The 24,091-nt window shown below is 36.2% G+C and overlaps 1 long non-coding RNA gene across 7 annotated transcripts; it reads left to right on the forward strand.

Annotated features, from left to right (window-relative positions):
• Positions 1-1,215: 1,215 nt before the first annotated feature.
• LOC306652235 lies at positions 1,216-21,497 on the forward strand. Of its 7 annotated transcripts, XR_013761329.1 has the most exons (5): positions 1,387-1,644; positions 9,286-9,447; positions 10,118-10,967; positions 14,564-14,739; positions 21,385-21,497. It is a non-coding gene; the product is annotated as an uncharacterized lncRNA (long non-coding RNA). The 7 variants fall into 7 exon arrangements; XR_013761328.1 differs by lacking the exons at positions 14,564-14,739; positions 21,385-21,497 and adding an exon at positions 1,216-1,362 and having other exon boundaries at positions 1,515-1,644; positions 10,118-11,148; XR_013761330.1 differs by lacking the exons at positions 14,564-14,739; positions 21,385-21,497 and adding an exon at positions 16,935-18,020.
• Positions 21,498-24,091: the final 2,594 nt, after the last annotated feature.

A 24,091-nucleotide genomic window follows, 5' to 3' on the forward strand; every position in this document is an offset into this window, starting at 1 on the left:
ATCCAGTAGGTCTCTCTAAGGTTCCAAGTGTACATATGTGTATCTTCCTGGGAATGGACCACAGGTTCTGCCCAAGGTTAAAAAATTAGAAATGTTCATCAATAAAGTATCATCCTTTCTAAGAGAACTACAAATGTAAATGTTAAAGTTTAATTTGAAGTGAGCAAAACAAACATAAATTCACTAGAAGGGATTTTTAAAATGTTCATGAAATTTTGTAATTAAAAGTAACAAAATATGTAGAATTTTTTTAAAGAAGCCTTTGTTTTCCTTAGAGTTAATGTAACACAGATGGTTCTTTAAATAGGCCTGTCTACATTTGATCAAGTGCAGATTACTACGCAGAGGAATTTCTGTTTCAGAGAGTAAGTTCAGAATGTTATTTGTTCTTCATTGAACTCAGTATAATATATAAAGGCAGTTTAACTAGTTCACATATACACAGAAACATGTAACTGATTTTGCAATGATCCCTTCAAGATTGCTTTTTCAGAGGGGTATTGCATTTATTATGAAGTTTAGCATTTATTATGAAGTAAGTCACCTTTGTGCTTTTGGTGCAGTTCCCTGCTTGTCAAACACATTTTTTCCCAAAAGGTTATTGTTTCACTGAGAAGTATACTAGTAAAACAAGAGAGAAGCACTTGATTATTACTGTTTTATTATTGTAAAGTTTTAAATATTACATATTCTCTTGAAAATTAAAAATAAATAGCAATGATTTTACCCTTTACACACTTTGTAAACATTTTCCAAATTTGATCCTGATGAAGGGCCTGTTAAGGCAGAAATTTGTATTGATTTATTATGCAATGTAGGAAACTGAGCTAGAAGTTTGTCTAACATCACAAAGCAACTAATTGAGACAACTTGAACTTAACCCACTGTTTGAATACTAAATTCTTTTGTCTTTTTATTACCACACTATTGTGGACACCATGCAATTTTATATTTAAAAAGCAACAAATTAAGAATATATACTATACTGTTCTTTTGCATGCATGTATTTGATAGGCTTATCTTATTACCTATCAATGGGAAAGAGAGAACAAGAAAATGCATGAATAGAGAAGGAGGTAGGAGTATTATTCTGAAAAGCTAATATTCACATATATTTCCACAGGGATAGAGTGCCTCTATAAAAAGATGAAGACAGGTGCGTAGAGAGCGGTGTAGTCATTTCATAGCCTTTTAGAATACTGACCCTAGTTCACATGGGAATTTTCTTTTAAATGGAAGTTTTGTTGTATGTTAAAAAGAGAAATAAACATACAAGGAGCTCTTTTTGAATACAGTGGATCAAACAATTCAATATAAATAATTAACAGTACTGATTGACTGGAAGAAGAACTTGTTTTACAGGTAACTCTTTGGTGGTCAGTGAGACTTGACTTCAATCATGTTAGTGAACTGTAGTGGTTAAGTACTTAGCATTCATTACTAAACGTAGAAATTATGTCTGAAGGATGTATGTTTTATAAATTGATTGTATGTTCCTTTGTATCTTTATTGAGGTGCTATGTGTGGGTAATTTATACAACCCTGATGTATGATATTCCTTCCACGTTCCTGTGGAGGATAGAAGTGACCTGTTCACATGGGATGCACATGGACAACGACAAGACTGTACCAAAATGTGTCAAGGTACCCCAGTTTTAAAAAGAGATGGTGGTTTAACTGCATGCTGTTATCATTCAGTCCCTTTGAGTCAGGCTGCTATGGAATCCTCCTCCTTTCCATATGACACAGACATACAAGTGTAGTTTTATTTTGTCCTTACTTTTCCCTCTCTGTGTTTCTTACTTAAGAGCCCCCACTTAAAACTACCTTTTTCAACTATTCCTGGTACATTCACACATTCTTATTCTCATTCTCTTTATCTCTCTCTCTCTTATTTTTTTTTGTAGTTGCAGACATTTTCTCTAACTTACTTACATCCCTCTTCCTAGTGAAATACCTACCTTCTCATCCACTCTCCTCCACACACTTGTTCTTAGCAACCTGTCTCTCTTTTTTTGTATTGATATTTCAAACATTCTGTCATTCTTTCATTTGCCTTCCATGGTTATGTACTGGTGGCATGAATGACTGAAAGGAGCAGAGAAGAAATGGAAGAGAAATTTATAGTTGGGACAGCAAATGGGAAGACTAGAGTCTTTGTGTAGTGTGTAATTATGGATGCTTAGTTGTGCAATACGTGTTCAATGAAGGACATTTATTGAGGGGTTGCTTTATTTTAGGTTATTAATGAGACCCCAGTTCTGCATTCAGGTTTTAAAGTCTAGTGGATGCAACAGAAGCATGAGTAGAAATCATAATGTTAAGTAGTAGTATAATAGTAGTAAAATGGTAAATGCAGTACCTTATATCTGTGTGTATCAGAGATGATCAGAGAAAGAAGGTATGAGTAGACTGAAGATGAGGTATGGAGAAAATGTATGGAATGGAGAAGTCGTTTTCTTGGAGAATAGAGAGAAAGCTTAAAAATAGGGGAAAACAGTGGTCAGAGGAAAGGAAGCCTAAAGCAGTGTGGAGATGATCCTATGGGAGGAAGCAGGTGACCAGAGGCAGTGGCCACAGATGATAAGAATGTGAGGGACAATCTAGTGAACTGATGTGACCAGGTCCCACAGGAACTGTGCTGCTTCATTCAGGAAGAGGCCCACCTGTGGGCCTGTTGCTTTGGGACAGTGATGCACAGAGTGATTGCATGGGAACAGGCATTCCTGAAACTGCTTGGGCAGTGTCTCCGAGAAGGGCTGTGGTAGTGGGTGACTACCAGGTCAGCTGGAATAAATGTTAAAGTAGAACCAGGGACTTTGGTAATGCAGAAGGAAGAACTAACTTGGTGGAAAGGCCCTGGGTGTACTTTATTGAAGAGTATTGGAATTTGGGGAGCATGGGGATCTAGGAGGACAAAGCCAAGCAAGAGGTGAATGAAGGCACATTCTTAAAGCACATTCTTAAGTGCAGTGTACGCACCAAATAAATAATAATATGATTCTTGAAGTTTGTGAAATATATAGTGAGAAGTGGTGGGGGTGTCCAGACCAGGAGAGTCCCCTTAAAGGATCATGTGCAAGAGAAAAGAACTATTAATTCTTTTCCCACACAGTACACTGTTGAGTGTATTCCTTTTTTGTACCCTTTTCGTTTCTCTCAAGATGCATTTCCTCAGTTTTGTTTTCTTGTTTCTTTTTCTGAATATTGAAAGTTATCAGTCCTCAAGATTTTTGTCAGTACTACACATTTTCTTAGTATTGCAAGCCTATTTGATAGCTTTAATTTTCCTTCATTTTTTCATCTTTGTCCATAACCCTCATTTCTCTTGCACTGATTTGTGTTGCTTTTTAGTCTTGTTATGTGACCATCACCCCCAGATGTCCCTTATTTATTATCCTGGCAATTCCCTTCAGCTTTCTCTTAGGCTGGATTCCTTGTTTTCATGTTTTATGAGTTCCTCTTTCTGGTTTCCTTCTCTCATTAGGTGGACATGCTCCTCGGTAATTTACTGAGAAGGAAAGGAAACTTTAGAGGTTTCCATCCCTGCAAGTTATTTCATTCCATTCTCATTCTTGCCAAATACTTTCATACAAATTCTAAAATATGTGATTTTCCTTTAGCATTTGGAAAGTCTTGTTTATGACTGTTTCCTCAGCTTATTTTTCAATTTCCTGTGCTTGTATGTGGCATTTTCTGTTCTGAAAGTTTTGTGGATCTCTTCATGCTAATACCTTGATGCTGATGTTTCATTTCATTTTATTTTTTCTTCATTTTCCTAAGAAATTAGGTTGTCATTTCAACTTGGAAACACTGATTCTTTGTCTTGAGAAATTTAGTTGCATTCATTAATTTTTTTATTTTTTTATTCTTTTTTTTTGCAGTTCTGGGTTTTAAATGCAGGGGCTTGTGCTTGGGAGACAAGTACTCTACCAACTGAGCCATATCCCCAGCTCCATTAATGTTTTTGATAATTTCCTCTCACTCATTTTTCTCTTATGTTTCTAAAAGTTTTATTGTTTGAGCATTCAACCTCTTAAACTGAGCACTTAATTTCTTATTTATTTTCTACATTTTACTGTTTTTATGTTTCTTCTCATAATGTCTTGCTTTTATTTCATGGTTCCAATATCTTCTTTTAGGCTCTGAGTGTAAGTGTAGTCTTGAGTTTTCTGCTGCTCTGATATTCTAGTTTCATCCTAGTCCTATTTTGTTTTTATTTCTTTTGTCCTCTTTTGTTAGTAGCTTTCCAGAATTTCCAAAGAACACTTGTTGATTGTTCATATTTAGGAAGGACTAAGATGCTGATTGGAAGCTCTGTGGGGCAGATGAGTCAACCAGGGGCTTCGTTCTAGGGTAGCTGGATTGTTGAGCAGCCCTTTTGTTTGTCAGTGGGGTGAAGAACCAAATGTCCTTGTCAGTTGATCCTTGATCCTTTTTCTTGGTTAAATGGTCACCCAAGAGAGGAATTCCCTCATCTTCTGACAGTCGTGATGGGGGAACAACAGATGTCATCTTTGGATCACAGCAGGTGGTGAGTCAGGCTGGAATCTGTTCTTTCGTTATGGAGACTCACTTCATCACCCCATTTCAGTGTGCTGTGCTGTGGCTTCCCTGCATTATGTCCCATTCCTTCAAGTTCTCCTCTCCTAGAGCTATGCTGTCCACCTGTGGCTAGTCCATGTGCTGTAAGTGTTATATAGTCACTGGATTTGGAAACTTAATATGAACAAAAGAATTCAAACATATTATGGATAATGTTTACATTGGTGCCATATTAATGTGATTCTATTCCAGATAATTGGGTTAAATACAAATGATATTGAAATTAATATCACCAATTACTATTTTTTAATGTGACCACTAGAAGTGCCAAGTAACTCAGGTGGCTTACTTTCTGCTGCTCTTGGCTAGAAGGGTTGTTGACTTAACTGTTCTTCATAAATACCTTTCAATCAAGTCTCCATTTTTTAGATCTACCTCTTACAACATTCACCTCTTCAGTCACAAACCTGGTGTCTTTTGATTCCTGGACTTCTCTTGGATTTTGTGGCATGAATTTTGTTTTTTAATTCACTCTCCACCTTCACAGGTTTAGGGTTCATCTTCCTTGACTGTCAAAAGTCTATTCCAGGACTAGGGCTGGGGCAGGGGTTCAGTGGCAGAGCGCTTGCCTAACACATGTGGGGCACTGGGTTCTATCCTTAGCACCACATAAAAATAAACAAATAAAATAAAGGCATTCTGTTCATCTACAACTACAAGAAAATTTAAAAATACATATTCCAATCTGCTTTTCATATTAAAAATAATTCTTTCTCTTGCCTACTGTTCCTTTTATCCCTGTTCTTTTAGACATATGCCTTTTCAAAAAATTTTTATTTTAAAGGGTCTTTAGTAAAGATAATTAGTCAACTGATAGTACATAGTTGAGCTTTATAAACAGAAAGTTGGTCATGTCACAGACTGCTTAAACTCTTTACTGTCTCTTCATTGCAGAAAATGTAAATTTAGACAATTCTGACTACTTATAACCATTTCTCTGAATTTACTTTTGCTGTTATGCTGCATACAACCAGCCATCAAATCACAGTGGCTTAGAACAAAAGTTTATTGACTGTCCATATCATGCTTTGCTGCTAATTTGTTAGGGTTCTATTCTAACTTGTTATCTGTATCATGTCATTTTTAAAAAATTGATGCACTTTACTTTTTAGAGCATCTTTAGGTTTACTGAAAAACCTTGAAAGGAAAGTACAGAAACGCTGAATATTCTGCCTTCTTCCTTCCCTCTATGTTTCCCCTTGCCCATCCCTGTCCCACTTCATCTGTTATCATGTTGCATTAGTTTGGCACATGTGTGTAATTGATGAGCCAGTTTTTATGCATTATTATCAACTAAAGTCTGTAGGTTATATTAGGATTCACTCTTTGTGCCGTATATGTTTACGGAGATGTTATTACCCAGAGAAGTTTCCCTGACCTGAGAATCACCTGTGCTCACCTTCTCATCCTGCCTCCCTCCCTGCAATCTGTGACACCACTGATCCTTTTATTGTCAGTCAGTGCCTTTTCATTCATAACTCCAGGCTGAAAGAGCAGCTTTTCCTGAGAAATGCTGTTCTGGAAGCAGAGGGAAAAGGGAAAGAGGGCTGGTGGAACTTGAGTAGGTTCCATCCACTTTAGTCAGTTGGCATAAGGCTGATGTCAATTGACAGGGAAGTGTTCTCCAACAGGAATTTACCACAACATTGTAGCAACTAGAGATGTGCACTTTCTTCAGATATAGGGGAAACAAATATGGGGGATCAATAATACCATATACCAGGTAGTATCAGCACTGACCCTAGCCACTCAGTTTCCCGCAGTCTCTATATTAGCCCTGATGTATTCTTTTTACTCTGGACCATTCCCACCTTACTTTCTCCTCTTCACTAAGCAAACTCCTCAATCATTCAGGATTCAGTTTACTGAATAAAACATCATTCCTAACTGGATTAATATGTTAGCATATCTTATATGTAGTGTTGAACATTTAGCTTTCTTAGTTGCACCCTTTAGACTATTAATAGAATTAATTAATTAGGGAACTTATACTTATGCAAATTCTCCTTTCATTTTTAGTTTTCATTTGACTTTGGCCAAGGTCTTCATAGAAGAAAAATTATCTGCATATGTAGAAGTGAACTTATGATTGTATCTGATCAAAGTTGCAGCTACATGCCACTCCCATTGTTTGTGACTGAAAGGTGCAATACAGACTGTGAACTAAGGTCAAAAACAAATAATGTATGATATAACCAGTGCATAATACAACTAAACTAATAAGTGAGATATGATATAAAACAGTTCCTAAAACAGAACAGACCAGTCATTAGTACCCATCATTTGCCTCTGCTATTATAAAATTTCAGATTCACTAATTTGTGGTGAAACTGAGCAATTTATTTGTACTTTTATTCATATTACTGGCTGAATACCAGTATGCAGGTCTCCACACTGTGTGTTAGAAAATGGAAGTCATTTTGCCTGTAAAGCAAATCTAAGTAAACTCTACTCTGAAAAGCCATGGTTTAAAGATCTAAATCAATAAATCAGTAGCCTGATTCTATAATTCCCATTGAATTCATAAACTACTAAATTTAAAAGTTTATGATTAGAGAATGTATACATCTTCCTGGTATGTTAATAATTAATCCTTTAAGTAGTAAGCAGCATGATGGTAGATCATGGCAGCAAAGCTTGTACTTCTAATCTAAATTCCTTGTCCTCTCCTCCCCCTTTGATGATTAGTAACAGACTGATACTAAGAAAAATAACCCCATCTTCCACTTTTTAATTTTTTTTTTACTTTTGCATTGTAGCAGGTCACATTCAGTATTGAAGGGTAAGAATTTATGCATATATTTTTATATTGTTTGAAAACATAACAAAAGTATGGTAGAATTGCCTGTTTTAAGTTTCATGAAACACAGTGAAATCCTTGAGAAGCTGTCAGAAATGAATTCTGTGATTTCTGTGCTTCTTTATATGGAGATACTCATACTGTTTGATTGATTCCTAGGCTATAATTGGGATAAGTTAGATAAAACTAGCATTTTTGCTTGTGAACAGTGTTTTCCCTGCAAAGATGTGTAGTTAGAGACTAGAATGAATTAATGAGGCAGTGTGATATGCTTTACGGAAACTGTATTGCCCATTTTTAAAGGTTGTGTCTTTATTGATGTTGTCGGATTTCCAGACATTCTCTGTTCATGTATCAAAGTACTGTCAGGTATTTTCATAGGTAGAAAATACCTATGAGAGTCAGATATCTTCAGTTACAGTCCTAATTCTGCCACTAAGTACTTATCTCATCTTGATCTACACCCAATGTTTTCAAATGCTTTTGAAACTTATGCTTTCTTGGACATACCTCCAAAGTTATCATCAAGTGTTAAGGTGATGTTAATAGATACAGTGTTGATGTTGGTGCCCTGTCTCCCACTTTAACTATTTAATTTTTACTTATTTTGGAAGCAACTTAAGATTTGGTGTGGAAAAAGTAAAATTTCTGACCAAATAGAAAAATTTTCAAGTGTTCATACCATTGAAATACATAATCCATCTGAAGCCTGTTTTTTAAATCTATAAATTGCAAGTTTGAGCTATATAATCTCTTGAAAGTTTACCTCTCTGATTCAGTGATATATTAAATCTTTTCAGGTAGCATTTCTGTGAGGTCTTAGAATTTTTAATATTGAATCTCATGGATGAGTTTCTCAGAATTCATTGTAAAATTTGTGTTAATTAACACATATGCCAAGTGTAATACTGTCTTTTTTTTCTAGAAGGCACATCATTGACAAAAGTGAATTTTCATCCCGCTGTGGTCGAGGATACAGGCCCTTGTGTGTCCACTGCATGAAGTATTCCATTCATAAAGGACAGACTGTTCCAGTTTATGACCACGACTTCAGTGACCAACTTAAACCTACCTGAGAGTCATGCCACGGTGACTGTGTCCTAACAAGATGGCCTTTTTTAGAATGGTCCCAGGTAAAATAATTGTTGTTTAAGGAAGGTTGCCTCCTTTGTCCTAATTGAATATTAAATTTCTCCAAAGTATTTTTTGTAAAGAATTTAATTTTTTCCATCTCCTAATGTCTTTTTTTTTTTTCTTTTCTTTTTTTTTAAATCAGTGTTCCAGGAGTTGTGGAGGAGGGTAAAGGTCTAGAGAATCTTATTGTATAAACAACTTTGACCGCTACCTTGCTGACAGAGAATGTCAGGATCTTCCTGGAATGATTCTAGAGAACTGCAGTGAATTTTCCTGTCCCACTTGGGCTGCTAGTGAGTGGAGTGAGGTAACATTAAAAACGTGAGGCTTAGAACTGTTATAACATTGTTAGGAAACTTTGCATCAAAGACTTCATAAAATTTACACATATTTATCATTTAAGAAATTTTTTATAAAGGCAGTAAAAGTTTGCAAAATGGCTATCCTTAATCTATTTATAGTTATCAAGTTAGCAATAACATTTGCTAATGTTTATAATTAGTTTTATAAGTGCAGTAACCTGGAATGTAACCTTCTTCTAAGGTTAGTTTTGTATCTTTGTTCATAGGAACAGTGGACATTTCAGTGACACTTGGGCCACAGAAGTTAGGGGTGGCAGTTTTGCCCAGTGACTGTCTGTAAAGGATCGGGGTTATAATGCACTTAGGAATGGTCTTACAGCTGTAATTTATCATGCAAATTGATGATTGCATCATTTTGTAATGCATCCTGTTGACTTGTCACAGTGTCTTGTTACATATGGAAAAGGATCAAAGCAGCGGCAGGTTTGTTGTCAACTGAATGAAGATCACTTGAGTGATGGCTTCTGTAATCCAAGTACCAAACCTGAATCTCTTAAGACTGTGTGAGTTTCATGCATGTGCTGCTTGGAAAGTAGGATCATGGAGGTCTGTGAATATATTTAAAATTTAGACATTATTGCTGTGTTAAATATTTCAGCTTTGCTTTTGGATTCATTTTAGTTACCCAAAGACTGTAAATATCATGTTTTATCATATTTGATCAAACTATAAATATTTTCATGTTCTGTGTTTTCATTGGTATCTTTACTATATTTAGAATAGGCATTGTTTAGAAATTCTGCCAACCAGGCAGCTGGAAATCTGTAAGATGAGCAGTGATCAGACTAGATGAGTGTGGGTAGCGTATTGTCCTGTGAAGATTGCTAGAGCTGATGGAAATCTTTTCACCTCTCCCTTCTTTATCTCTTTGAAATATACTTAATGTATTCAGTGAGATATGCCAGGTAGAGGTTGAAAGTATATTGTTTCTATAATTGTATTGACTCTGCCTCCAAAATATCAGGCATTTACTGATATGATAATTTTTAAAACTGTATTAATAATATACATTTCATTAACTTCAGTATTTAGTAATATCTACATAATATATTTAAATAAGTAGGCATGTTGATTGAATTTATTAATTTTACATTTTTGAATGTGGCATAAAAGGCTTGTACAAAAGATGTACTGAAAGCATATTATTAGGTATATATTTGTTAAGAAAATTGAAGTTTATGTAATTTGTTAAAAGCGATATCTTTTTATCTTTCAGTGCACAGCTACCTGCGGACTTGGGTATCACATATGTGCTGTTAAACGTGTCAACGAGCTCTTTAGTGCAGTATTAGGTGACAGAGAATGTCAAGAGGCCATCGCCCAGGTGATAGGCAGGTAAAGGAAACTTTTTTGTGGATTATAAACAAAAATATCTATTATTTAACAAGAGCATCACTAATGTGTTCAAATTATTTTTATATGTACTTTTCCCACTTAAACTTCTATGCCTTAAAAATGTGTGCATGAGCTAGAATTTGTCATTCTTGGTTTTGCCAGTCTTATAGTTTTATTATGAAATAGATTACCTTTTATCTGCCATTGGATCATGTATTTAACTTGTGTATTCCTATTCTTTGAACTGTGCATGTATGACAACATCTATTATTATGAATATTATGGAATCTTAAAGTGTGTTGTGCTTTTTTAAGGTGGAGTTCTGTATTCCTTCAGAATGTTTCAGCCTAGTGGTATTTTTGAAGGACTTGGCTCTTTCCCTCTTCAATTATCAGATGCAATGATCCAAACATTGATATTCAGTCTTGCTATCCACTGCTAGCACTTGACAGTACTTTGAACATTTGAAAATAAAATTCTTTACATCATCCATCACTTTGTAAATTGGTGTGCAGCTATTCTTGAAGTAGATATGTGACAGAGGCAAAGAAATATCAGATTTAATTAAAATGTGATTGATTAATTAAATGATGTTCTTTGAGATTGTTTTTTCTTTTGAATAGGACTGTATAGTTACTCCCTGCCCAATTATCCCCAATATTGGTGCTACTTCCTTACCAGCTGTTCCCATGGGAAAAGCAGCACAGTGGAGACATGGTTCTTGGACCCCAGTAAGTGAATTTATTGAAGAGAAGCAGTATTTCTTATGGGGGCCTTTAGATATCAGCAGAATGTTTGGGACAGATTTGCTTAAGTTAATGTGTGTATTCATTCTCAAGTATTTTGATAGGATGGACCAAGCATAGGGCTTAGAATTAGGTCACTCCATGGCTAATATGCTCTGCCGTTCCACAGCCTGTGTTTATGTGCAGGAAATTTGAGCATTTGGAGATTTTCTAAACTACAAAATGAGGATAATGATAATTATGTCCTAGTTTGTTATAAGATACAGATGTGACATCAGGCATTTATCAACTTTTACTTGAACTACGGACATTTTCTTGTTGCTTTTCTGAACTAAAAGCTTTAAAGTATTTAGAATATATAATTTGCTTTAGTCTTAAATATTCATTAAGTCTTTTAAGATTAATGTTAATGATATTAAGATTCTCTTATGCAGTATCTTCAAATTTGTCATATAACTAAGCATTATTTCAAGACATTATATTCATTCATATTTTTTATCTGTTTGTGCAATTTGTGATCTAAACTGTGATATTTTCTGCCCCATCTGTATTTGACTAAGAAAGGAAGCCAGGTGATATTATTCCTAATTTATGTTTTCTCAGGAAACTTGATGTTTTATGAATGTGAGCAACATTGGGAGAGGTACTATCTAACGTTTTGATGTTATTTTTTATGTGCTCCATGACTTGTGGAAGAGTTAATCAAGACTGCTCTGTAAGCTATCATGATGCTCATGATGGAATAGCAGGTGAATCACAGTGTGCACACTTGTCCAGACCTGCTGAAATATCTGTGTTTGCTTTAGCCCTTGTGGAGAATGGCAAGCAGGAAATTGGTCACCTGTAAGTAACCTTATGAGAAAATAGGAAGTGAAATATTTAAATATAATATATGGTATTTTATATAATATCAATGTAGTATATTACATTGTAAATATTGGCTAAATTTCTGGTCAGTGTTCACCATCCTCTGGCCATGGAAAAGCAACTCAACAAGTTTTATTCATCAACCACCAGCAGCCAGTTGATGAGAATTACTGTGCCCTGAAGTTCGCCCTTTGGTAGAACAAGAATATAACCTACTGCCTGTCCACCCAGATACAGCCACTTTCCTGGTTCTTCCGAGCAGCCAAGCCAGTTCCCAGGCAGGCATTTCCCATTAACTAACAAACCAAAGATAATCAAAATCAGGGGGTCCATCTGTCATTGAGAGGAAACCAATGGAGAACAGGATCATGGGGATCAATAAGCTGTTCTTTATTGAGTTATATTAATTCTATCATTTTGTTATATTTCTGTCATTTTTTATATTTCCTTTAGCAGATCTGTATATAATGACATCGAATACTTTTATTAACTGAAGATGGATAGTTTAAATCTTAAATGGATTAAGCATTTTTGATGTAGACTACAATTCCCCAGAGTTCTTACTGAATTTGCAGAATAATGTGATATTTGATTACAAAGGAATGCACTTAAAAACAATCTGATTAGTGTGCATTGTGATAAAAACGAGAAAATCCTTTACAAAGTAAGACTACAAATGTTTATAAAAAAACAAAAATTACTGTGATAAAAATGGAATAGAGTAAAATTGAGTACATTACCAAAGTTCATATTTTACATGATAATAATGATACAAATTAAAGAAAAATACAAAGGTAAAATTAGGTAACTTAACACTGTGTTTTGTTTTTTATATCTTCCCAGTTAATCTTTTTTTTTCCCCCAGTTAATCTTAAAACTTTAATTCCTTTTTACCTAACATTTAGGATGAGGGTGAAAAATTACTTCCTAATGTATGCTTGAAAGACTTACTTTTCATCAACAAATTTTACTGATGCCCTCAGTAAAACTTAAGTGTTTTGTCAGATTTTCATGCTTCAGTTTGCTTAGGGTTGAGTCAGGGAGTGATTTCTTTTTTTTTCACCATGCAAATTCACACTGTGGAATCTGCAGTTTGTGTGTGTTTCTGTGCTTTATCCTGGCCCGTGTTCTTGCAGCTGTGTTGGAGGTCTTCAGCATAGGGTCATGGTCTGCCAGGATGAGAATGGACAGAGTGCAAGTAACTGTGATGCACCCTCAAAACCCCTGGAGTCAAAGCACTATGATTGGGGACCTTGTCCGCGCTGGAACTATGGAAGCTGGGGAGAAGTAAGTCATAATATTCCCTAAATTTGTGGGGAGGTTTTCATCTCTGAAGACCTAAAGTAAAGTACTTTTATGACTTTGAACTAATCTTAGTTCACTATCCCATACTGGTGGATAATTTTTTTTCTTGCAGTACTGGGGATTGAACCCAGGGCCTTGTGCTTGCAAGACAAGTACTCTACCAACTGAGCTATATCCCCAGCCCATACTGGTGGATAATTTTACTTCACTCTATATGGAAAGAGGTTTCTTTTCTTAATTGAGAGATCAAAACCCTATTCTTTTTAAATAGGTGTTCTCTCGTGGTATAAGTCACTCAACTCATGATAGAAAGCATGTAGTCCAGATTATGAATAAAACCTGCTATGCTACCCAGTATGTCTGTAAATTACTACTGTCTTTCTAAAATTAGTACATTATTATTCAAGTTTCTTAGGAATTTGGATTGATATAAACACAGAAAGCAAGTTTTATATGAAGATCATATTTTATTCCTATTGTTTAGTCATTCATTTGATGAATCTTCTCCTTCAGGTTAGAAAGTTGTCAGTCATTAAGACTTTTCATCAAGCTCTGGCACTCTTAGGTCCTATAAATGTAAAGATAATTTCTAAAATGGTCACTTTGAATATTAATCCCAACCATATATTGGATGGGAAAGAATAGGAAGCAATGATTTATGTTAGTTTTGGATGAATTAAGTAAATCAGCTCTTTTAATTAGTCAAGTGTTTTTGCTTAATTATTTTTATTACATAATTTTCTTCATAGGAAATTCATTGGAAATCATTGTTTACATACTTTTGGCCAAGTGCTAATAAATATCAAGTAAATTGTAATATACACTTTACTATTTTCCACAATTCAACTAACTATTATTTCTGAATGCAGATATGTTCATTTTCAAAATTGAAATCATAAGAGCAATATAATAAATTAGAACCTTTGTCATTTTGGTATATTTCATGCTAGATTTTTGCTTTGTATAGGTTACAGAAACAGATTTATATTATACATGCTGCTTTGCTATCTATGGTTTTCATATAAAATGTATTGAGTATCTATCTATGTGTATGAAATTTGACCTGTCTTATTAGCTCTCATGGCTACATAATAATTCATTGATTAAAATCCATACATTATTTAATTGATCTTCTCTGCTTAGGTAAATCAGTTTTATTTCTGGCTTAACAAATAGTATTGTTATAGACTTAATGCCTTCCTGAAATATTTTCCTACTAAGTCTCAAAAATCGTCAGTTTTTTTAATAACCATGAAATTAAAACATTTTTATTCAGGGATAAATGTTGACAATTAGAAATAATAAACTTGAAGCTCTAGCATTACTAATTATATATAAACAATGAATAAAGCAATATAATAGTCTCTTGAAAGTCACATAGATTTGATATTTCCTCTTCTTATTTTTAGTGTACACAAATATGTGGAGGAGGAATAAAATCAAGATTTGTAATATGTCAGTTTTCCGATGGACAGCTGTCACCAGAGCACAACTGTGAAGTCCTAAACAAACCACCTAGTGTGGTACAATTTCATAGCATGCTTGCCCTGATGATGTATCACGGCGTTGGGGACCATGGACATTGGTACGCTAGTATTCTCAATCTTATCTTTTTGTTTTCTTTTACTGTGTGCCTTTCACTTTAATTTCCTTTCTTTATAAATCTTGAAATGAAGAGCTTCCTGGAATGATTCTAGAGAACTACAATGAATTTTTCTGTCCCATTTGGGCTGCTAGTGAGTGGAGTGTGGTAACATTAAAAACATGAGGCTGATTTTTTTTTTTAAAGCATACCATTGGCCTTCTTGGCTTGTATTATTAAATTTGATATTTGGAAGAAGGATTGATTCAATTTCAAGTACTATAATATTTAATAGTTTTATAAGTATTTATTTTTATATGTGAATTTTGACCCATAGCACTATTCCTATGAAAATATTTTTCTTCATTGCTTCTTTTGTTTGCCCTCACTATTTACATTTGTATATAATGTTAACACATTGCTTGTAACAATGGGAAATCAAGGCTGTCTTACTTGAGCATATAAGTGCATATAACTTTGTAACTTTTGTCTGTCAATGTCCAATAACTGATCCAAAACAAATTAACATTCTTTTAAAACTTGTTTTTATCATTGTTAAACTTCTTATTTTGTTTGGAAATGAGGAATTTTTTATTAAAAAAAAGAGAAATTACATAAAATAAATTAATTGGTTACAGTTTGTTACATCACAGAAAACTATGATTTATATAATAATTTATATGAATATTCACTTTTCTCCACTGTGTGGAGTGACTGTGGTTTAAGAATATTTTAATTTTCTGTGTTGTTCTTTTTTAGATCCATAGACCAAACTCATAAATATTCTTCATGGGTGGTTCATCTTCTCTAGTGTTTTTCAAATATCCAAACATTGAAAAATATGTAATACATAAGTATATTGAATTATTTTTCTGTCACTTGTGCTCTTTAAATCATGAACAACTAAGTACATTTCTTTCAAATTAAAAATTGGTTTGAGTCTACATATTTATGAAGTTAAACTATTCTTTAGAAAACAATCATAACTCCAGTTTTACAACTAACCTTTTTTTCATAACTTTTTATTGGTTCTTTTTAGTTATATATAACAATAGGATTCATTTTGACATAAGTATAAAAGCATAGAATACAATTTGCTCCAAGTCAGTCTCCAATACTTCAATACTTCCCCTTTCCCTCCTCCCCCTCCCACTGTTACCTTCCCTTTAATAAACTTTCTGCTTTTTACTTATAACTTTTTTTTTATCAGTGCCTTGTGGATATACATAATGGTGAGATTCATTGCAGTATACTTATATCTGTACTTAGGAACTTTAGGTCAGGTTCATTCCACAGTTCTTCCCTTATCTAGTCTCTCCTCCTTCCCCCTCATTGCCCTTCCTCTACTTCAATGATTTTGATTCTGGTTGGATGGAATACCCCTTCTCTGCCTTTCGTCCTACCCCCTTATTTTGGATAGCTTCTACATATCAGAGATTCAACCTTTGACTTTCTGAGTCTGCCTTATTTCACTTAGCACAATAGTGTCCAGTTCCATCCTTTTACCAGCAAGTGCCATAATTTAATTCTTGTTTATGACTGAGTAATACCACATTTTCTTCATCTCTTGAGGGGCACCTAGTTTGGTTCCACAGTCTGGCTAGTGTGAATTGTGCTGCTATAAATATTGATATGACTGCATCACTGTAATATGCTGATTTTATATCTTTTATTGCAAGCAGTGAGATAGCTGGGTTGTATGGTGGTTCCATTACTGGTTTTTGAGGAATCTCCATACTGCTTTCCGGAGTGGTTGCACTAATTTTCAGTCCCACTAACAGTGTATGAGTATAACTTTTTCTCCATGTTCTCATCAATGCTTATTATTATTATTCTTCATAATTGAGATTTTGACAGGTATGAGATGAAATCTTAATGTGATTCTGATTTGCATTTCCCTAATTGCTAGAGATATTGAACATTTTTTCACATGTTGTCCATTTGTATTCTTTTGAGAAGTGTCTTTTTGGTTTTTCTGCCCATTTATTAATTAGATTATTTGTTTTTTTGTATTAAGTTTGTTGAGTTCTTTATATATTCTGAATATTAATTTCCTATCTGGTGAGGAGGTAGCAAAGGATCTTCTCTCATTCCGTAGGCTGTCTCTTCATTGCCTCATTTTTCCTTTGCTGTGCAGAAGCTTTTTAAATTTGATGCCATCTCACTTATTGATTTTGGTTTTATTTCTTGCACTTAAGGAGTCTTGGTAAGGAAGTAAATGTTGGAGTGTTGAACCTACATTTTCTTCTCTCAGTTACAGAGTTTCTGGTCTAATTCCTAGGTCTTTGATCCACTGTGAGTTGACTTTCCTACAAGGTGAGATACAGGGATCTAGTTTCATTCTTTTAAATATGGATATCCAGTTTTCCAGCACCATTTGTTAAAACTAATATCAGATAACTGTATCTATGTGGGTTTGTCTCTGTGTCTTCTGTTTTATTCCATTGATCTTCATGTCTGTTTTGGTGCCAGTATCATGCTATTTTAGTTACTATTTCTCTCTATTATAATTTGAGGTCCTGTATTGTGATGCCGCCAACATTCACTCTTCTTGCTCAGGATTCCATTGACTATTCTGAGTCTCTTACTTTTCCAAATGAATTTAGAACCTCTTTTTCTAGACCTGAGAAAAGTGTCATTGTTATCTTGATGGGGATTGCATTGAATTCATACAATGCTTTTAGAATATGACCATGTTGACAATGCTAATTCTACCTATTTAAGAACATGGGAGATCTTTCCATCTTCTAAGGTCTTTAATTTCTTCAGTATTTTATACTTTTGATTGTGGAGGATCTTCCCTTCCTTGGTTAGGTTAATTCCCAAGTATTTTTAAGATTATTGTAAGTGAAATAGTTTTCCTAATTTCTTTTGCATCAGATTCATTATTGGAGTATAGGAAAATGATTGATTTGTGTATGTTGATCTTGTATCCTGTTAGGTTACTAAATGTGCTTATCAGCTCTAGAAGTCTTCTGGTGCATTTTTGGGGGACTTTTAAATATCAGCAAATAGATAATTTGACCCTTTCTTTTCCTATTTGTATCCCTTTAATTTTCTTTAATTTGCTTGATTATTCTGGCTAGAGTTTCAAGGACTATATTGAATAAGAGAGGTGAGAGTGCACATCCCTTGTCTGTTTCTTGTTTTTTGAGTAAAAGCTTTCAGTTTTTCTCTATTTAGTATGATATTAGCCTTGGGTTTGTCATATATAGCCTTTATAAAGTTAAATTCCTCCTGCTATTCATTCATCATTCCACAGTGTATTATTTAAATCCTCGGTTTTAGAGAGGTTTCTGCTTTTTTATCTTGTTTTCTGATTAATTCCATTGTGATCTGACAGGATGCAAGGAATTAAATCTATTTTATATTTCCTAATATTTGCTTCTATCTTTAGTTTCTCTAGTGTTTTAAACATGAATGAGGGATGTACTTTGTCAAATGCTTTTTCTGTATCAATTGAGATAATCATGTGATTCTTGTCCTTAATTTTATTTTTGTGTTGAATCACATTTATTGATTTGTGTATGTTGAATCAGTCTTGTATCCCTGGGATGAAACCCACTTGATCATGGTGCACTATCACTCAATGTGTTTTATATGTGGTTTGCCCATCAGACATTATTACCCTAAGTACAAATATGATTACACATCAGTGTGATTCTATAACATGTACAACCAGAAGAATGAGAAGTTATACTCCATTTATGTATGATGTGCCAAAATGCATTCTGCGGTTGTGTATAACTACTTAAAACAAATTTTTAAAAAAAGAATTTTTTCATCTTTGTTCTTGAAAATACTGGCCTAAAGTTTTCTTTCCTTGATGTGTCTTTGTCTGATTTTAATATCAGGTTATACTGGTTTCATAAAATGAATTTGATAGTGTTTCTCCTTTTTTATCTCATGGAGTAATTTGAGGAGAATTGATGTTAGTTCTTCTTTTAAGTTCTGGTAGCTGATTCAGTTAATTACATGATATTAATCTGTTTAAGTTTTCTATGTCCTCTTGGTTCAATTTGTGTACATCCTTTGTCTCCAGGAATTTGTCAATCTTCAAGATTTTCTAGCTTGTTGGAGTATACATTTTCAAGAGTTAATAATTGTCCTCTGGATTTCAGTTGTGTCTGTGGTGATATTTTCTTTTCATCTTTATTTTGTTAATTTGGGTAATCTCTTTTGGTTAGTTTGGCTAAAGGTTAAACAATCTTGTTTATCCTCTCAAAAAACTCTTCGTTTCATCGAGTCATTTTATTGTTTTTTTCCTCTCACTTTCATTGATCTTGGCTCTGATTTTAATTTTTTTCTGTTTTTGACTGATTTTGGTGTTGAATTTGTTGTTCTTCTTGAAGCTTGAGGTTCAATATTAGATTATTTATTTGCTATCTTTCTATTTTTTAATACCCAAACTCAGTGCTATAAAATTTCCTTTTAGAACTGCCTTCACTGTCCCAGAGATATCGATATGCTGTATCACTCTTCTCATTTGTTTATGAGAATTTTTTTAAATTTCTCCCCTGATTTCTTCTGCTATTAATTCATCATTCAATAGTGTATTATTTAAATCCTAGGTGTTACAGCGATTTGTTTTTTATCTTGTTTTCTAATTCATTCAGTTATGATCTGATAGGATGAAAGGAATTGACTCTATTTTTTATATTTCCTAATATTTGCTTTTTGCCCTAGACTGTGATCTATTTTAGAGAACATTCCATGAGATGTTGAGAAGAAAGTGAAACCATTCATGGATAGATGAAATATTCTATAGATATCTGTTAGGTTCATTTAATTAATAGTATTTTTTTCTGAAAAATTTTCACTTAATGTCTGGATGATCTGTCTTTTAAGGACAGAGGTGTGTTGAGATCACCCAGTGTTGTTCTATCGTGGTCTATTTGATTTTTAATATTGAGAAAGGTTTATTTTATGTATGTAGATCCACCATTGTTTGGGGCATAAATATTTGCAATCATTATATTTTGTTGGATGATTCTTATAACCAGTGTGCAGTGACTTTCTTTGTTTCCTCTGATTAACATTGACTTGACATCTACTTTGTCTAATACAAGAGTCGCTACCCTCTTTGTTTTTCTAGTACTATTTGTATGGCATATGTTTTCTGCTCCTTTCTCCTTCAGTCTTTGACCATCTTTGAAAGGTGAGTCTCTTGCAAACACAATAGTTTCGAGTTTTGTTTTTAATCCAATCAACCAATCTATGTCTTAAGATTGAAGAGTTTAGAACTTTTACATTCAGTGTTATTATAGAGAGATGGTTTTTATTTCCTGCCTTTTTGACTTATTGCTAAGGCTTCATTCAGATTTGATTTTCTTTTAATTGACTATTCTAGTGTAATTCATCCTATGCTGGTTTTCATTTTTATTTTTCATTTCTTCATGAAATATTTCATTGACTATTTCATAGTTCAGGATTTCTGATTATTAATTATTTTAGTTTCTGCTTATCATGGAAGGTTTTTATTCCATCTTCAATTGTTTTTTTTTGTTGTTTTTTTTGTTGTTTTTTTTTTGTTTTTTTTGTTTTGTGGTGCTGGGGATTGTACCCAGGGCCCTGTGCTTGTAAGGCAAGCACTTTACCAATTGAGCTATCTCCCCAGCCCCATCTTCAATCCTGAGGATCATTTTCAGAGCATGGTATTTATTTCAATCCCTCCTGGTTTCTAGGGTCTGGAATGAGAAATCACTTGAAATCCAAATTGGTTTCCCTCAATGTGACCTGCTCTTTTTTTCTTGAAGCTTTTAGAATTATATTCTTATTCTGCATATTAGACATTTACATTATAATGTATCTCAAATGAGATTGTCTTTGAGTCTATGAATTTGAATTCTATATACGTCTTTTATTTGAATTTCCATCTCATTTCCAAGATTTAGAAAATTTTCAAGTATTATTTCATTGAAAGGATGATACATTCCTTTAGTTTACATTTTGGAGTCTTGGTCTACCCCAGTGTTTCTTAAATTTGGACTCTTGATGTCATCCCATATATCTTGAATATTCTAGTCTTATCATTTTTTTATGGTTAACATTGTTTTCAAGATTATGTATTTTGTCTTCAAGACCTAAAAATCTATCTTCAAATTTGGTGGTGCTTTCCATTTAATTTGGTTTATTGAGTGTCATTTCTGGGATTTCCTTTTTTTCAGAATCTCTCTCTTTATTGAAATTATCTTTCACTTTCACTTTCTGCGTTTTCTAATTTCACTCCTGACATCTTCTTTTAGCCTGCTGAAAAATTTAACCATGAACTTTCTACATTCTTTTTCTGACATTTCCACTATTGTGTCAATGGAGTCAATTTTTTACGTGTTATGGCGTATTTGGGGTGGTTTGCTCCCGTGCATTTACACATTGCTTGTTTGTCTGACCATCTATTGAGATGGTTATTGCTTCTTTTTATAGTGTGACTCACTGTTCATAAATACAACAACATCTGTGCATTATTTGAAGAAAAGCCAGTGTTTGGGTGAGGATCCATGGTTGCTCATTATCCTGTGGTTCTTTGGCCAGTTTTGGTCGAATGGTGTTGGGGGAAGGGGACCATTTTCAAAACCATTTTATGCCTTAAATTTAAAAATGAATGGTTTTGTGCTATTGGAGTAATGGAAAGTATTTTTTCTCCATCAGGTCAAATACAGGAATCCCTCTGCCCATGCCCCACCCCAGGGCTGTCAGAGAGCTGTCTGCTGTCCCACATGGGTCTGTTAGGACAGAGGGTGAACTGCTGGGAAGGAGGGTTCCTGCTGAGTGACATCTGAAGGCGGTGGCAGCTTTGGGCTCAGGGACCCTGTCTTCCTGCACTTCTCTGGGAACACTGGAGTGGACAGCTGCTGAGAACCCAGTGTGGGTGCCACCCAGTGTCTGACTGTGGGCTTCAGCAGGGCAGTCTGGGATGGACTGGTACCCTGTCCTTGGCAGGGAGGTGTCTCAAGGGCCACTTTTACTGAAGCCGCCAGCATGAGGGAGCGGTCCGCTGGAGGCGAAGCCAGAGAAGAGGGTGTGGACTCTGGCCCACCACCACAGCCCTGCGAGGTGGAGCATGGCCAGCCAAGAAAACCGCGAAGTCGTCCAGGAGCGCCACTCTTCACTCCACAGGGATGCCGTCGCTCTCCAGGGCACATGCGCGTAAACCACAAAGGCTTTCCCTTCAGGGTGTGCGGGACCCGTGAGGCGCCCGCCTCCAGGAAGCATAGAGTACCCCCTATTCCCCGCCGCACACCACCCAGACGGGACCTGGCCTGGCCTCCTGGAGCGCCTCCTCCAGCACCTGAGGCGGCCGCCGGGAGCGTGCTTCTTTAGCCCTTGTGGGCTTTCCTGGCTCCAGCGCTGTGCTGCTCACCCACACCCCCTTTCTTCTTGCTGGATCACCCTGCTGGCCTTCGATGACCCCTGCCAGGCAGAAGATTCAAGCCAGGAAAACACGTGGGAGGTAGGCAGCCAAGGCACCAGCAGGGCAACTGGGCATGCTCAGAAACCAGTCAGATTTGGGTTTCAAACAGGCAGCTCCTGCATTACAGCAGTGCTACCAGTGCTGGGAACTGGGGCGGGGGGCAGTGGCTGTGGGGGTGGGGCGCCTGGGCAGGTATGAAGGCTAGGCACAAGGGGAGGAGGAGCAGGCCAGCAGCAGCCAGAACCCTGAGCACCAGGCAGAGGAGGAGTTCTTGGGGTGGTACGGAGCATCCTACCATTTGGAGTGTCTCTTGTTGCCTTTTGGAAAAGGGTACAAAATGAAGGAGACAAAATAGAAGGGATAAAATGTAAGTGGAGAAGCGAGTGTTTGTGTGTGTGTGTGTGTGTATGGTGTGAAGGTGTGACCAGAGAGGTCCAGGGCATGAAGGAGAACCAGGGTTGTTGGGGAGGCGGCCCTTCCCAGGGCAAGCACTGCCATTTGGGCCTGTGCCACAGCCACCGCTCAGAGACTGAATATGATGCGTGGCACAGTGGCCCATGGGTGGAACTCTCTTGGAGCCAGGGTGCACATCAAGGGACAAGTCCATGCCCTCCTTTACCCAGTGCTCTTCCTTACTTCCCACAGGTAGCAGTGCTTCTGGGAAGACTAGGTGATGAATTGAAGCACAGCTACAGGCAGGGACCTGAGGTCCTACAGACAACAGCTACCTGAAGTCAGCCAAGAGGCGGGAGACAAAGGCATGGTGGACCAGACAACCCCAGGGTTCTGGGGAGGTGGAGAGTACTGCCCTGGGAAGGCTACCTGGAGCTTAACTGCCAGGTAAGGAGTGCACTGCCACCCAGTGCTCGGCAAAGCCAGTGGCAGTAGTGGATGGATGGATGCCATGGTTTCTTGGTGTATCTCCCTGCTGAAGAGGAAAATGTTTTCTGCGCTAGTAGGAAATATTTTTGTTAGAGAGGCTAAAGGAGGGAATTGTGGCTGGAACCAAAGGGGTTGTTCTGTGAACTTGTGGTTGGGGTGGGGCTTAAAACCGCAGAAGGTGATCGGGAGCAGAGGGAGTTGCAGCTTCCGGAATGTGGTTGGGAAATTCCTGTGTGTCATGCAAGTGCCTGTAACGCAATGGGAATAAGGGGAGAGATGGCCAGGAGAGAGCCGAGGTCACCCCACCCAACTTACTTTTAGTTTTAATTCTCTCCCTCTGATGAGGGATCCAAGGCATGAAACAAGAGGTCTGCCTGAGCTGATAGACTGTGTGCGCGTGTGTGAGTGTGTACACCTGTACCTGTGTGCACCCATCCACGCTTGCCTATGAGTGCCTGGTGGGGCCCTGGTGTGATTTCATAGGATGTTTATGACAGCATCCGAGCCAGCCTCCTGTAGGGACCCCTTGCTTGAATTACACATGAGGTATCCAAGAAATGAATGTTGGTCTTGCAGTAAATCAGGTGAAAGTACTTAGGTGGTGTGTTGTATGCATATCCAGTCCATCATTACAGGCTTCGCAGTGGTTGCTGAATTGTCACGGATCTCCTTTGTGGAACCCTCTTCTGGCACAGGCTCCTTAGAGCAGGGCTGATTTCTGCTTGTTTCTAAAGATAGAGGCTTAGAGGGTGACAGCTGGAGCAGTAGGTTCTGCTCATCTTCCTGGCTAAGTGTGCGGCTAGGTGTGTTTTGGATTTGATCTTGATCTGCCTGAGCCATGCATTTGTGCAACTCTTCTTTTTACATGCAGGTTGAAGGGAGGAAATGAAGGGGTTTTGGGATTGCATCTATGTGGACATATATAAAGCATGCAAACCTTCATTTGTGTACAAGTGTTGTTTGAACATGTTGAACATCCGTGAGGATATGTGCCTCCTTTCCCATGCTATGTATCGTGTTTGCATTATGAATGGACATATTCTGTTGGTTGAAACATGTATT

Source organism: Sciurus vulgaris (assembly GCF_902686455.1).
Source record: "Sciurus vulgaris genome assembly, contig: HiC_scaffold_152_arrow_ctg1, whole genome shotgun sequence".
Taxonomy (NCBI): Eukaryota; Metazoa; Chordata; class Mammalia; order Rodentia; family Sciuridae; genus Sciurus; species Sciurus vulgaris.